This window comes from Triticum aestivum, chromosome 2B (genome assembly GCF_018294505.1).
Source record: "Triticum aestivum cultivar Chinese Spring chromosome 2B, IWGSC CS RefSeq v2.1, whole genome shotgun sequence".
Lineage (NCBI taxonomy): Eukaryota > Viridiplantae > Streptophyta > Magnoliopsida > Poales > Poaceae > Triticum > Triticum aestivum.
Window position 1 is genome coordinate 525,652,028 of NC_057798.1, and position 7,146 is coordinate 525,659,173.

Consider the following 7,146-nt stretch of genomic DNA (forward strand, 5'->3'; position numbering starts at 1 on the left):
TTGATTGTTGGGATTTTAAAGATGTGACTAACAACCCACAATGGAGGAAGTATCCAAAAGATACAATCTTTTTTGAAAAGCAATACCACAATACTAATAAAATGCGTCAACCATGCTACAAAAATTCAAGACCAAATTTGATTTATATATAAAAAGGATCTAGATCGCTTAGCTCGGATCTGATGGTCCAAACACATTGATAAATTGTTGGGAGGTTTTTGTGTTTATTTTCCCAAGCCGATGGTCTAGATCCCTTGTAGCTAGGATCTGATGGCCCAAACATGTTGGACATGAGAAGCTGGTGGGTAGGAAATGTCCAGTGTTTTGTATTATTTTGTTGCTTCCGTTCTAGTAGTTCTTCTTTTTAGATTTGAATTTCTTATTCGTAGGACTTTTCGCTTTGGGAATAAGCAAAAATCAGTTATGAGCCCATTAATTTGCATCATGTTTTGGTTTTCAATGTGAAACCAACATATGCATGAGGCTAGTCATAGTGGGAGTAACTTAGTAGCATAGCGCACTTCAAGATTTTTTTGCTTATGTGGCATGTAGTTAATAAAGAGAGAGGTGTTTGGAGTAACATAATATGTTACTGTAACATAGTGCTTCCCGAGAAAGGATGAGTCTACAAGCTAATAAATGAAGCTGTCTATGACACTGGTACTACTTTGCACTATGAAGATAGTAATTTAGACTAGTGTCATATGCATGACACTAGTATAAGTTACTCCCCACTATGACCAGCCTTAAGGTGAGGGTTGGTTATGCATGTAGCATTAATATGTTGACTATATCACCCAATTAAGTCCTTCTTTATTGTTGGGACCATAAGTATGTGACTGACAACCCATGAGGGAAGGAGCATATCTAAATTTTACAGTCTTTTTGAGAAGTAAAATCACAATACTGATAAATTGCATCAACCATGCTATAATATTTCAATACCAAATTTGATTTATATATAAAAAGGATCTAGGTCAGTTAGCTCGGATTGATAAAGTCGATCAACCATGCTATGAAATTTCAAGACCAAATTTGATTTATACATAAAAAGGATCTAGATTGCTTATCTCAGATCTGATGGCCCAAACACATTGATAAATTGTTGGGAGGTTTTCATTTTTATGTTCCCAAGCCGACGGTCTAGATCTCTTCTAACTAGGATCTGATGGTCCAAACACGTTGGGCATGAGAAGCATGAGGCTGGTGGGTAGGACATGTCCAATGCTCTGTTTATTTTTTGTTGCTTACGTTCTACTTCAGATTTGAATTTCCAATTCGTAGGACTTCTTGCTTTGCGAATAGGCAAAAATCAGTTATGAGCCCATTAAAGTGCATCATGTATTGGTTTACAACATGAAACCAACCTATGCATGAAGGAGAGGGGTGGTTATGCATGTAGCATTAATATGTTGACTATATCAACCATTTAGGTCCTTCTTGATTGTTGGGGTTTTAAACATGTGACTAAAAACCCACGATGGAGGGACTATGTCTAAAGGTTACAATCTTTTGAGAAGTAATACCACAATACGATAAATTGCATCAACCATGAAATGAAATTTCAAGACCAAAAGTGACTTATATATAAAAAGGATCTAGATTGCTTAGCTAGGATCCGATGGTCCAGATAGATTGATAAATTGTTGGGAGATTCTTCCCTTTATTTTCCCGAGCCAACGGTCTAGATCTCTTCTAGTTAGGATCTGATGGTCCAAAGACGTTGGGCATGAGAAGCAGGAAGCTAGTGGGTAGGACATGTCTATTTCTTTGTATTGTTTCGTTGCTTCCATTTAGTAGTACTTCTTTTCAGATTTGAATTTCCTATTCATAGGACTTCTTGCTTTGGGAATAGGCAAAAATCAGTTATTAGCCCATTAATTGCATCATTTTTTTGTTTTCGACGTGAAACCTGTTGGGGAACGTAGCATGCAATTTTAAAAAAGTTCTACCTCACGTAAGATCTATCTAGGAGATGCATATCAACGAGAGGGGGAGAGTGTGTCCACGTACCCTCGTAGACCGAAAAGCGGAAGCATTTGACAACGCAGTTGATCTACTCGAACTTCTTCTCGTTCCGACCGATCAAGCAACGAACGTACGTGTCGGGGGAAATCGACACCTATGGAATCACTGGGGATCCCTTCTACGGTTGGCGGGCGCGGGGTTGTGCAAAGTGCGGGTCTGACAGGAAGCACACATATCGTTTACTCAGGTTCGGGCCGTGGAGATGCGTAATACCCTAGTCCTGCTTTGGTGGATGTATTTGAGTGTTCTTGTGTTCTTGAGCTAGCTACAAGGTGTAACTTGCCCAAAAGATCCGAATCCTTCTCCTGGATGCCTCGGGCCTCCTTTTATAGACAAAAGGGGTTGCCACAGTGGCACACAGGAGGTGGAAAAGTGTACAGTGGATGAGTCTATCCTCTGGCACTGTTGGACAAACGCATTTAATGCGCTGCCGACGTGCCCCTCTTGCTTTATCGGGGACGACAAGGAAGCTCGTCCCAGCTGTCGCTGCCTTGCCTGGTTCCGACGCGCGTCCGAGCTAACGAGGCATTGCTGTGCCACGTTGGCTGGCTGCTGGGCTGGCGTGGAGGCGGAGTCTTTAGGAAGATTTGCATGCCACGACGTAGGTGCTTGCTAAGTTGGCATAGAGGCCGCACGTCGCCACGCAGGCGCCTGTCCAGCTGGTTGAGCTAGCAGCTGCATGGGGACGGTGGTGGAGTCTTGGGAGACGTGGGCCCGGCTACGGCCTTGTTGATGTCCTTGGCAAGGATCTTGCCGGGGCCCCGGCAAGGGTCTTGCCGTGGCGTCGTGGTCGTCCCCGGCAAGGATCTTGCCGGGGGTCTTGTGGATTTCCTCAGCTAGGATCCCACTGAGGGTCGTCGTCTTCTGGTCCTCATCTGATCTCGTGTGTTTATGATCTTGACAAAGATCCGCATGCCACCATGGAGGTGCCTCCCGAGCCTTGGTCCCAATGTGGTTGATGGCGTTGGAACCCTTGGGCTCAAGGGAGGCACGCTTCGTTGGCGTCAGGCAAGTTGCCCTGGCAAGGCTCTTGCCGGGGCTGCAGAGGCCGTCCCGACAAGGGTCTTGCCGGGGGAGTCCACCTGGCCCTCTTGCCCTTTGTGTCTCTGGTCTTGGCGTTGCCTTGGCTGTCTTATGCTCCGGCTTCCCTCCTCTGCCCTGCTAAATGTAGCCGCGGGAGCGGCTCTGACTGCCCGTGCACAAGTAAAGGGGACAAAAGGAGAGCCCCTACTTTTGTACACCGACAGGAGCCCCCGGGCCTGGGTACACATAAGCGCGGCGCGTTGTTGGGCTAGGCCCAGAACGGTGCGCGGGCAGGTGGGGTGGATTTTTTTACCGTAGTAACTTTTTCGTCCGCTGCGCTTCCCCATGACCCGCGTTGAGCGCGCGACATGGAGGGTCATGTGTGACGTGGGGGTCATGCATGGGGTGGTTTCCGCACGCATGCATCACATCGTGGTAAAGAGGCGGCTCGCGCCTTCCCCACAAAAAGAGGGAGACGCAGAGGCGCGACTCATTTACTGAGTGGACTCGGGTCATGGTCTTCAAGGTGTCTGCGTCCCATGATCACGGGGTGGGGAACGGTCGCCTCACCCGTCCCCTCGATTCCGCTTGCTCGCCACGTGCCCCCCATGCAGGTGGCAGGCGGTGGAGGCGGAAACCGGGCCGTCGCTGATTGGGGCAGCGGGTCGGTCTCGATTCCCTGCGCCCCCGATGGCCGGATTGGTCGAGTGGGGCAGCCGAGCCCCGACCCCGCCCCTTTATAAGAAGGGGGAGGGGGATGGCATCCCACATCCTTTCATCATCCGCCTCCATTCACTTCGGCTTCTTTCTTCCATCTGCCATGGCGAGAGGAGGCGCCGGCCCTTCGACGATGGCGGCGAGGGTCTCTGCTCGACAGCGCGTCCCTCCTCCCCAAGAGCTCGCAGCGGCGGAGCCGGCCAAGAGAGGAAGGGGGAGGGGGCGAGGTCGAGGCTGCCATGGCGCTTGGGGAAGAGGGCGACGGGGCGGCACACTGCCCTTCCCTCCGTCGGCGATGCCTCTCCCAATGGAGGGCCACGCTGGGGACCAGCCTCGTGAGTTCTTCATTAGGCTGCCGCCGGCCACCGTGCCGTCGCCTTCGTCTTGCTGCTCCATTTGCCCAGAAGATGGAGCTCGATCCGCCCCAGACCCTGAGGCTGCACATGAAGGGCTGCGGGAACGGCGGTATGCGGGTCGACGTCGACTTCCCCGCTCCTCACGTCATGTACCTTCGCCGTGGATGGAAGACTTTTGCTCGTGTCCACAGCCTGACGGCGGGGCTCGTTCTCTATTTCAAATTAGTGGAGAATGGCCTGCTCTCTGTCAAGGTCTTTGGGGACCTTGGAACTCGCCTGAAGTGCTACGTGGAGAGCTCCTCCGATGATGAAGACTCCTCCTCGAGCGAGAGTGACAAGGAGGACAGCGACAACGATGACGAGGGCGTCGAGCGGGAAGGCGCCATCCTCGACTCCGACTGATCGTGCCGCCCGAGGGCCTTCCTCATCAAGCTCTCCATCAGCGCGTTCCCCGTCGCCTCCTTGGGCGGCTGGCGTAGGAGGGTCGGAGAAGGCGAAGAAGGCGGGTGGCAGCCGTCAAGTCGGAGTACGCGGGCACCGACGCCTTCGTCGCGTATTGTCAGCCCGCTGCCTCATCTTCCAGCTCCCCTCCCGGCACTGAGATGTTCTCTTGGTGCCTTCTGCACCTCGCACCTCGCCTAGGCGCTCTTTTTGCCCTCTTGCTATCTTGTTCCACCTTCTGAAGAGAGGGACAAGAAAAGGATTACAGGCATCTTATCTCTTTTTAGTTTGTAACCCTGTGGGCACTTGTTAATTTTAAGACTTCTAATCCCCTTGCTCATGTTTTTTATTTCGTATGAACTATACCTGTATGGGATGTTTTTAATGAAAAAGGGTGTTTGTCGGGTTCTTTGTGCATGAGCGAGGCCCATGCCAAGGAATGAATCCTTGTTATTTTTAAGATAAACATTGTCGCCCAGCAACAGGCCTTGCCGTCCCCTTTCAGTCGACCATTCTCACGCTCTTGGCGGAGGCAGGGGCGAAGTAGAGTTAGGCCCTTCGTTTATTCCCTTGCCACCGCGACTACGACCCGGTTTCGACCCAGGGACTTGGGTACAGGAAAAAAGGGGAGCACGGTGGTCTAGGAGCAAAACGAGGTTTCATATGTCCCAACTTCATACGGAAATGCACAATAGAGGATAAAGGACTTATCTGAATCTGCAGCCCCCGGCAGCCTTGGCTTTCCGTGGTTGGATTCTTGTATCTGCAGCCCCCGACAACCTTGGCTTGCCGAGGCCGGAGCGCTGACTCGTTCTCTTTCTTCCAAATAGCTTAGCAAAAACGTCCATGTACCCTACGAACCAAAGAGGACGGAAAGGAACAGAGAAACACACACTCGACCTCTATGCTAGGGGTTAGTCGCCGCTAAGCACTATCAACCCTAACCGAGGGAGAGACTTAACCTAGCATGCATGCTAAAACTCAAGGTGCCAGCGCTTCATTTATTTATGCTCAGGCTTTGCGCTTGGCTTTGTATAGAGGGTTACATGCCTTGCCGGCAAGGCTTGTACAAAAGGTGGTTTGCCGGGGGGCCCGATAACCGCGCCTTATGGGTAAAACTTGTGAAGATGTTCAATGTTCCATGAGTTTCTCACTGGAATAGCATCTTTGGTCTCCAGGCGGAGTGCGCCGGGCTTGGTGACTCATATTACCCGATAAGGGCCTTCCCACTTTGGCGTCAACTTGTTGGAATTCTTGGCCGATTAAACGCGCCGAAGAACAAGGTCGCCTTCCTCAAAACTTTGGGCATGAACCTTGCGGCTATGGTAGCGGCGCAAGGCTTGCTGGTAGCGCGCTGCTCTCACAGCCGCCCGAAGACGATCTTCCTCAAGGAGCACTGCGTCATCTTGCCGCAATTGCTCTTTCTCAAGCTCGTCATAAGCGAGCACTTGAGGTGACCCGTATGTGAGTTCCATGGGGAGAACTGCTTCTGCCCCGTATACCAGGGCAAAGGGTGTCTGGCCGGTGGCTCGATTTGGCGTCGTTTTGATTGACCAAAGAACTGCCGACAACTCATCAATCCAGCGCCTTCCGTTTTGGTGCAGCCTGTCAAAAGTCTTGGTCCTCAGGACTTGCAGTACTTCAGCATTTGCCCTCTCCGCCTGGCCGTTGCTTCGTGGGTGCGCCACGGAAGCAAAACAGACCTTGCTGCCGTGGTCTTGGATGTACTACATGAAGGTGTGGCTTGTGAACTGCGTGCCATTCCAAAGCTTGCTTCCTGACCTTCTGCTTGACAGGTCGTGCATGGGGACATGCAGCAAGATGGTGCTCAATCACTTCCCTGGGAATGCCGGGGATATCGGATGCTTGCCATGCAAACACATCGACATTCGCCCGCAGGAAAGTGACGAGCGCTCTTTCCTATTTGATGTCGAGGGTGGAGCTTATGGTGAAAGCCCCTCCCGTGCCATCCTCCTTGACGGACACCTTCTTGGTCTTTGGTGGTGCAGCTCTGGATTTCTTGCTCTTGCCGGTGGAACTCTCTGGCACGTCCTCGATGGGAGCACAACACTCCGAAGAGGTGCGCTTGCCGGAGTGGGTGCGAGAGGTCTTGCCGGTCTTCTTCCTTCCCGGGGCTTCAGCGGCAGGAGCAAGGGCCTTGGCGGCAGTCGCTGCAACTGCTTCCCGGTAGAGTTGGTCGGCGCAGATCAGCACGTCCTTCTTGTCGGAGGGGATGGTGATGATGGTCATCGGCCCAGGCATCTTCAGCGTGTTGTAGGCGTAATGTGATGCCGCCATGAACTTGGCTAGTGCCGGGCGGCCGAGGATCCCATTGTAGGGCAAGGGGATCTCGGCTACATCAAACACAATCCTCTCCGTCCTGTAGTTCAACTCGCCTCCAAACGTCATAGGCAGCGTGACCTTACCATTCGGCTGACTCTTTCCCGGATTGACCCCTTGAAACATGCCCGTCTCCTCAAGGTCTCCATCAGGAATTTGCAGCCTCTTGATCACAACGGGCGAGATCAAGTTCAGACCAGCCCCGCCGTCAACTAGCATCTTTGTCACCTTGAGGTTGCGT